Source organism: Vicia villosa, linkage group LG7 (genome assembly GCF_029867415.1).
Source record: "Vicia villosa cultivar HV-30 ecotype Madison, WI linkage group LG7, Vvil1.0, whole genome shotgun sequence".
Lineage (NCBI taxonomy): Eukaryota > Viridiplantae > Streptophyta > Magnoliopsida > Fabales > Fabaceae > Vicia > Vicia villosa.
Genome location: NC_081186.1, coordinates 121,072,651 through 121,082,252, shown reverse-complemented (window position 1 = coordinate 121,082,252; position 9,602 = coordinate 121,072,651).

Here is a 9,602-nt window from a genome sequence, read left to right as displayed (position 1 = left end):
ATACCCATGTACGGAGAATCCAGAAGTAGCTCATGCCTTCCGACCTAGACCACACAAGCACACCCTCGATGAGTAACCAAGTGCCTAGCGTCAAGAGACTTGAACAAGCACACAACACGGAATCAGATGAGTGCACATTGGAATGATGTCCGAAACGGAGTGATTTACGGCTAAGTGGCTACAAGACCCCATATGTGATGAGTAACAAAGTGACATTGCCTATGCGACATCACAACCCCATCAATCATTAATACACATATGTATTATCGTCAAGTGCAAAGACGCTTACATGACTGCACAAGTCCACTAGGAAAAAGCACTAGTGAGTACACCTCATAACGAATTTCGGAACCAAGTGAATTACGCCTATGTTGCTACACAAGCTCGCTAGAGGTGAGTAACGAAGTGACATTGCCTACATGGAATTATGACCACACCATACAAATCACCGGAGTGAGTATTTGCCTAGTCAGGCCCCACAACCCACCGATCGATAGCTCAAATGTGTAAATCCAAACCCTGTCTAGTATCCTAAGTGATTTACCACCTCAGGTCTAGGCCTACTTCGCCTCAAGCATACACAAACAAATCATATCCAAACGTTCAACCGGAACGAACGGGTAACAAAACAAGTGATCCCATCATACCATCGGTCATCAATAATGCATTACAATAAGCACACATGTAAAAAGAAGCATAAGTAAATGGTTTTGTCATGTTATACCATTAGACAACCAGAATGCATTTCAACAAGCACACATATAAATACCATATCATTCCATTCATAGTATACATGTTAGAATATCAATTTTTGACCCAAAATCATTGGCATTAAACAATTCTCTTACTTCACTACATAATAGAGCATTGGAATAGCTTTCCAATTTAATTATGATTTTTTGCACACAAACAGTGGTAACCGGTTACCTCAACTATGTAATCGGTTACAGGCGCGAAAAACAGCCCCGAAACCCATTTTTCATGCATGTAACCAGTTACTGGCGCAAAAAACAGCCCTGAAACCCATTTTTCCTTCATGTAACCGGTTACCGACTGCATGTAACCGGTTACCACTAATCAGATCCCAAAATCACTCATTTTATCACATTTCCTTTAATCTAAACTCAATTCCAACATGTACCAACATCATGTATGAATTAACAACATAAAACATTAATTTAACCATGCTATATAGATGGTCAATTCAAGTTATCATTCCCTATTCCCACATGCATATAATTATCATAACATAATGGGGTTTAGGAATCACTTCTATCACAAGAATTTCATGAAATATTCTCACAAATTGTTCCCAAATCATAGAATCCCTAATCCCCCAAGTTTCTAACTAATGAGACTCACGTTGATGATGATGAAGATGCTGGAACAGAATGGCGATGAAAAGCAATAACATATTTGGGTGAGTTCTTGAAGCATGCGAGGTGAGGATGGTGAGCTTGGAAGTGATCTTTCTCCTCTCTTCCTTGTTTTCACGTGTTTATCTTCCTCTTTTCACAATTTTGATTTAGGGAAAAGAATAAATGGAAGGGTTAGCCAAACAAGTCTTAAGTCCTTTCTTAAAGGTGTAATGACCATGATGCCCTTTTTCCTCAATTAAGTCCAAATTTGTCTAAAAAGGCATTTTAGGTATTACCCACTCATGTAATATATCATTAATTCACTATTAGGCGATAATTACCGGTGTTAGAAGGTTGGGTTATTACATCCCCCCCTTAATTAGAATTCTCCCTCGAATTCAAAAACTTACCAGAATATATGAGGGTATAGTTCTCGCATTTCTGACTTGAGCTCCCATGTAGCTTCATCAGGATGCAACTTTTCTAATAGAACTTTCACAAGAGGTATCTCCTTATTCCTTAGGGATTACTAGCATGATCCAAGATGCGGCTTGGTTATGGTTCAAAGGAAAGATCTGGTTCTACTTCAATTGTATTCGGAAGGATAGGATGAGAAGTGTCATGAACAAACTTTCGAAGCTGTGATACATGGAATACATCATGTAATCTGGATAGTGAAGGCGGCGATGCCAGCTGATACACAACTTCACCGACTTGGCCTATAATCTGATAGGGTCCCACATATCTCAGACTAAGTTTGTGTGTCTTGAAGGGTCTCTTCAACCTTAACCTCAGGGTGACCTTCAAAAACACATGGTCTCCTTCTTCAAATTCCAAGGGTATCCTCCGTCTATCCGTATAACTCTTTTGGCGATCCTGTGCCTTCTTTAAATTTTCTTGGATCAACTTAACTTTCTTCGTAGTCTCTTGTATTATCTTTGGTGCAAGTATTGCTTTCTCACCTACTTTGGATCAACACAATTGTGATCGACACTTCCTTACATACAAGGCTTCATACGGGGCCATTCCATACAAGTGCTGAAGACTCTAAAGACACAGTTCTGAAGACTCTGAAGACCCCAAGCTTATTTTTTTCTTCTAACTCATGCTCAGCAAAGCCTCTGAATTTCAAGAAAAATAGAAGATAATGTTTACGTAGTACATAGTACGTGGTGCTGTCATACCCCAAATTTGTCCTACCCCTTTATTTTTATCTGGCTTAGGCTTATGCATTTCATAGTCTCATGTACATACCTCCCATTAGGACATCAACATATCATGCATCATTAATAAATAAATTTGGCTTGGGATCAAAGGTCTTGTTGATTAAAGATCCTCTATTGCTACTTATTATACAAGATGTCGGGTTTCCCTCTTCTCAATTAGACGCTATTGAGCCAAAATCTCATTATCTTCATAAGGGTTTTGTTGTGCTCACTTGTGGTACAGGTTGTCTGAGTTCAATTAATGTTTGCTTGGATTTCTCAATGAAAGACTTTGGCAGAAGTATTGCAAATATCGTGGAGTTCATTAAAGGCAATCAAGTGGTTTCGTTTAAATTGATACACTACTCATGAATTGATACACTACTCATTTGGGACTTGGTGGATCATTTCACATGTTTCCTTTCAGTGAAAGAAAATTGAAATTCAAAATTGAAGCATTGGAGGAGAGATTTAAATTGACTTATGCATCCCCAAGGTTCACGTCATCACAATCTCATTCATGAAAAAAAAACATTTGCAAAATGTGTTCCATTACAAACAAAATCCTGCTACTTTACCAAGTTTCATTACAAGGGTTAAGGATCCATCATATAGTTCTAAGATACATTACAAAAAGATCGAAATTGGAAATTACAAAAGAAATCATATTTTGACCGCAGTTGACCAAGGTTGTACACTATCCTAAAACCTATTTCCAATGAGATTTCAATACCACCATGTTTCTGTTTTGCCATCAGTTTGCTTTGAACAATACGCACCAAAGTTGTGCGTGCCAAGTAAAGTTTGTTTGAACCAGGACTGCCTGAAAATCAACATAACACGCATGAACAGCAGCCAAGAGAAACCAACAGGTGCAGCCACAAAGTCGGTTCGAGACACTCCGTATATTCCACTCTCACTGTGCTCCAAAAACTCTGATGAACAGTCCGCCCTGCATTCGAAAAAGGAACCAACCTACATCAAGTCATCATTCAAATATCAACATCAAACCTGCATCATTAACCAAGAATAAATGTTCCATACATTCAAACAAGTTTCAGTTCTAACAGATTTAATCCCACAAGATCAATACATACAATAATCAGTTCCAACCATTTGTAACTTGCAGCAAGCCTCTAAATAACCTCACACCCACTTTTCATTCCTAATTAACTTCAGCCAGCGTGTAACAGAAATAACCAACCTATCCTAACAGTTCCAACAGTTTCTAACTAACATTCCAAGTAAGTTTTGTCCTGACAACTTCCTTCAGCAACCTTGAAACCACAACAGAAAATTGAAACAAAATACTGAGCCTGCAGCCCTACACAATCCACAAAATCCTACATAATCCAAAGAAAACCGGTACAGCTCAGCGCTATTCAGTACCACCTCCCCTGCACATTATAAAAAACTACCAAAATTCATATACCCAAAACATGTATCACAAAGACATCCAAACAGTGCAGTAAGACAAGGTTCAGTGAAGGAAAAAACAAACATCTAAACCTGTCCTAGAATTACAAAGTCCAGGGGCTGCCAATTCAAATCTATCAAATTGGCTCATCAAGTTGCAAAACTATTATCCAAAGAAAGAAAAGCAAAGGAAAAGAAGACAGCACCATTCAAAAACCAGTTCAGATAAATACAAACTTGGCCCTGCATCAATCCTAACAGAACTGACTTTATACCACTTCTAACCTATACCTTCAACTGAATTCTAACCTCTCCAACTACCATAACTAACTTCAACTAACAAAACAGATCCACATAACTAACACTCCAACAGAAAAGAACATATCAAAACCATCTTCATAACTAACCTAACCACTAACTGAATTTCAAACTAACCAAAAACAGAATTTTGTAACTAACTTCCTCTCCCTCTAAACTAACAACCTACAAAACCTATAACAGAATTTGTAACTGATTTTCAGAGCTGTAACCAACTCAATCTTCACCCTTCAATCCATAACAACTTCTCAGGATCCAACGGCTCAGAACTTCCCACTTCAACCTATAAAATCACTCTTCCCTCCACAATTCAAAGCTACACACGCCATTCTCCACCTTCATCACCATTCTCCATCTCCACTCTCTCCACCACCATAACCACCTCCTTCATCCCTCTCTCTCCGAATCCTTTCTTCACATTCTCCTCCATCATCACCTTCATCTCTCACCTTCACGCCTCTGCAAATTCTCTCTCAATCTTCCTCAATTTCTCCCTCACACTCACAAAATGCTCATCTCCATTGTTGAGCAGAGCTTCAGCCTTTGAAGCTTTGCTACGACAGAGCTAGACCTCACTCATCACCTTCACCGAATCTATCTCTACACTCAACAACTCATCAGCGACAACAACTCGCTCTCTCACGAGTTCTCAATCAGAAGCTCAATAAATCATAAAAAAGGAGAAAAGGAGAAGAAGAATTCGCGAAGAGTAATAGCGTCAAAATCAAAGATTGTTACCTGAAGCATTCACCTCCTTATCGCGTTTATTTCGCGCATTTAGTCGTCTTCGCACACTCCGACTTCTTCAGAAGATTATTATATCACATCTGGTTATCTGAAGCCGAGCTATCATCATCTTCGAGTCATCGATTCAGGTTCCTCTTTCTTCGAATCCTTTAACTTCTTGTAGAGTTTAATTTTGTTCTTGGATCTGTCCCTCGGATCCATTAGTGTGAGAAGTTTTTTGTGCGAAATGAGGAAGGCTGTGAGTTCGGATATGAATTTTAGGCTAAGTTTTTATTGAGGAGATGGCGGAGCGAGGAGGCGATGACGGTGGCGACACCGCCGGAAATTGCATCGGTGAAAGAGAGAGAGAGAGAGAGAGAGAGAGAGAGAGAGAGAGAGAGAGAGAGAGAGAGAGAGAGAAACGAAGTGAGAAGAGAGGCTGAATTAAGAAGCTAATTCGCCACAAGACACAAAACCCTAATTCCTCTTTCTTGTATTTTTAGTTAATAGTTATTTCTTTTTTTCAAATGATAAAAAATCTAAAAAACAAAGTTGGATCAAAATCTGAATAAACCTTGGGCCTTATTGGGAAATTCAACTTTACACCTTCCCCATCTGGCCCGTACCTCATCACGTTTTTGGCTGATAAACTCAATGCAAAAAAAAACTGCTGATGGGCCAATCTGCTTAGGCCCAGCGCTTACTAACTACACCATTAAAATCAACATGCACCCCCTGTTTCTTTTTTTTTACTAAATTTAGGTTTCATTAGATTTTTTTTCTATTTTCTTTCACTAAATAAAAGTGACTTTTTTTTTCTATTAGCCTTTAAATACTAATTTCGACATAAAAAATGTTCATAAAAAATATTAGTCTTTAGGCTTATTGTTTTAGTCTCTCTTTTTGCTTGATTTAGAACTCATCATTCTTTCATAAAAATCAATAAAAAATAGTAGTATTTTTTAGGTTAATTTTTGCACTAATGTTTGAATTGCTTTTGTATCATTCCCATGTTATTTTTGTATAATTTTTGTGTGACTTTGTTGCTCAATTTTGGCCATATTTTTGGCCTATTTTGGTATTACTTTCATGCTCCTTTTAGAATCTATCCCATCATGACATTAGACTTAGACTAGAATAACAATTAGGCTTAGAGATTAGGCTAGTCTCCCCCATTTCATTTCTTTCTCTTTTACAACATAAAACATCTAAAAATACTTGAATAAATTTCCCATAAAAAACACCAAGAAAACTCATAAAAAATGACTAATAAATACTTTGACTAATAAAAAGGGAATGGAAGCTTGTAACTTCCCTTGCTTAAGGGATGTTCGAGTGCTTGGGGCTCCCTTGCTTAAGGGTTCCATTCAGGCGTAAGTTCCCAACCTCTAAAAAACACAAACCAAAGAGTAACTCGAGTTTCCCTTGCTTAAGGGATTTCCTCGAAACACTCAAACTCTCTCTCTCTCTTCTCTCGCTTTCTTAAGGGCACCGTTATTTCCGCTCCATTGCATCCTAGGCTGTCCCCTTGTGCAAGAGCGCGAACGTTAACTCCGCCCAACTAAAAAACACAAAAACAAACAGAAAATCTTTAGCCGAACTACGGCGCTCTGATTCCTGAAAAGGATACGTAGGCATCAAGTCGCGGGGCTTGAACGAGCACACTTGTAAATATTCCTTCTTTTCCCCGTATTTCTTTTGCATTCATTCGCATGTAGATATAGACATAGACACACCCTTTAGATAGAAACAAACATAGGTGGATACCATCGAGTACGATGGGCGTGAGGGGTGCTAATACCTTCCCCTCGCGTAACCGACTCCCGTGCCTTGATTCTCTGGTCGCAAGACCTTGTTCCTTCCTTTGTTAGGTTTTCTGATATTCCTTTCCCTTATGGGATAAATATATTGGTGGCGACTCTGTTCATTTTTCGCGAGCGTGCGACAGCTGGCGACTCTGCTGGGGATTACCTAAGCAAGTCGATCCTAGCCTTTGTTTGTTTTATTTTATTGGGTGTTTATTTGTTTTATGTCTATATCTTGTATATATGTTTGCATGTTTATTTTCTGCTTACATATCATGTTTATTTCTGCTTGCACATCATGCATATGGATTATATTTTGTGTTCCTTGGGGTCTTCTGTTCTGTTTTGCAGGTGGGGGGTTTGTGTGAGGTAAAAGGCCCACTACCCAGGCCAAGTGACACATAGGATTAGCGTGGATGCTCATGTTGACTACCGTAGCGCTTGCTATGGATGAGTTCAATATGGGGTACCACAACTGGGCGAGGTTCTTTCATGGAACACTGTGTCTGGCACGCTTGTTGCCTCAAACACTTTGTACCCCATGGGAACTGTAGACCCTAGTGACCATTAGGGACCACTTGTCCGTGTCTAGACTTCATACCCGTGAGATTGGGGTGGGACAGGAAACCTTGACTCCTACATACCTTTGGCTCATCATATCTGAGGTCGGACCTTTATTTGGTCCGTTCTCATGGCTCTTGATATTCTGGTATTCCAAAAAGGCGTCGAACCTTTGATCCTGTGACATTTGGCCTGTACAGAGGTTTCATATCAGTTATTCAGAGGATTGTACAGTGGTTACTAAGATTATATGGACCTTGATCCCATGCCTTTGCATTGCATACCATCATTGTTTCATCCACTTCATTTGTGAGGGATCCTAAAGTCTATTTCCGAAAAAAGAACGAAAAAAAAAAGAAATGGAAAAGCAAAAAAAAGGGAAAGAAAAGAAAAGATATTCTATAAAAAAAAAAACAAAAAAACAAAACTTTGATTCCAAAAGAGAACAAAAAGTGTGAAAAGACTTTAGGATCTCTCATAAACGAAACATGCATTCATACTATCATGCATTTCATGGTTCTCTCAGATACTTATGGGACCCTTTCTCTTCAGATTTCAAGATCAGCAACAAATTTGACTTCTCACCGCCACGACCCCAAAATCAACTATGGAACAACTCCGTGAGGAAATGGATGAGATGAGGGAACAAATGGGTCATCTTATGTTGGAGATGCAAGACTTGGTCCATAATCAGGATGCACTAAAAGAGGAAAACAATCAGTTGAAGACTCAATTGAGCTTGGTCATGGAAGTTCTAAAAACAGTACTAAGAAAGGAAGGGGATGTTGTTCCTACTGCTGCAATAGAAGTTGTTGATCCCTTCTCTTCAGTAGGATCCCTTCCCACTCATGGAATACCTCAGGAAGTCCCTCCTCAACTCCATGTGCCATTACCTCCATGCCAATCTGTTCTTCAAGGAGGCCAAATGTGTGGAAAAAAGCCTAAGAAACCTCAGAGAATTCTCAATCCTATCCCGATGCCTTACGCTCAGTTACTTCCCCGTTTGCTGGAGCTTCAGTTGGTTGAGCTACGAGAATTGGCTACGCCTGAAAAGCTTCCCCCCACCTTTGATGCCAATGCTAGATGTGAGTTCCATTCTGGGGCACCTGGTCACGATATTGAGAATTGTAGGGCGCTGAAGCAGCAAATTCAAGATCTCATTGATTCAAAAGTAATTTTGTTCACCCCCGAGGGTATGTTTGTTCGAGGAAATGGGGTTCCAACTGCGGTGGAAGAAAAGGTTGATTCATACTTCTATGTCATATCTACTTCAAATCAGAAGCATAATGCACCATCTTGGGTTCCAGGTTTCCCACCTCATCAGGCTCCATTTGTTTCACAGCCAGATCAAAAGAGGAAGACACCTGAACAGAATGGGTACTGGAATCATTGCCATCAGCAGGGTCCACAAATGCCAAGGAGACCACCAAGAAGGATTGACCCAATTCCTATGACCTATAGTCAGCTGCTTTCTCGTTTGCTCAAGGATTCTTTGGTCCAACTAAGGGAGTTTAAGCCCCCTCCAATACCAATTCCTCAAGGATATGACTTAAATGCAAAGTGTGAGTACCATTCCGGGACATCTGGACATTCAACTGAGGATTGTAATATTTTGAAACACAAAGTCCAAGATCTCATTGACTCCAAAGTAATATCATTCACTCCAAATGGCCTGCGCATAAAACGAAGAGTTCATGCATAAGTGAATGCCCGCACTCCAGAAAGTATCACAAAAAAAAAAAAGAATAAGCCCAAATGGAGTCAAGGCTCCTCAACATTGGCAATCATCATTTCATTTCCATATTCTCACTTCAGTATTCCCTATTTTGTTGAAGACTACTTCCTTGTCTGAGTTGGTTGGTATGATAATAATAAAAACACCACAAATTCTCGAGCAACTTTGTCAGAATCTCTTTCAAGTAGTAATCAAGAATGTCTTGTAGAAGCATCTCTCATTCTCAAGGTTCTTATGCTCAGTTGTATCCGTGGGGGTTGGTGTTTCAGTTGGTGTTTGAGTTCTCTTTGCAACAAATAGCTTCTCTAAGTTCGGTGACTACGCAAGGTTCCTCCATGTTTGATGGCAAATACTTCTTCAATGAATATGCTTGGGGCTCCCGCACGAGGGATAAGCAAGACGCACTCTTATCTTGAGCATTGCATCATTCGCATTGCTCGAATCCCTAAAGCATTACAAATTCTTGGGTGACTTCGTC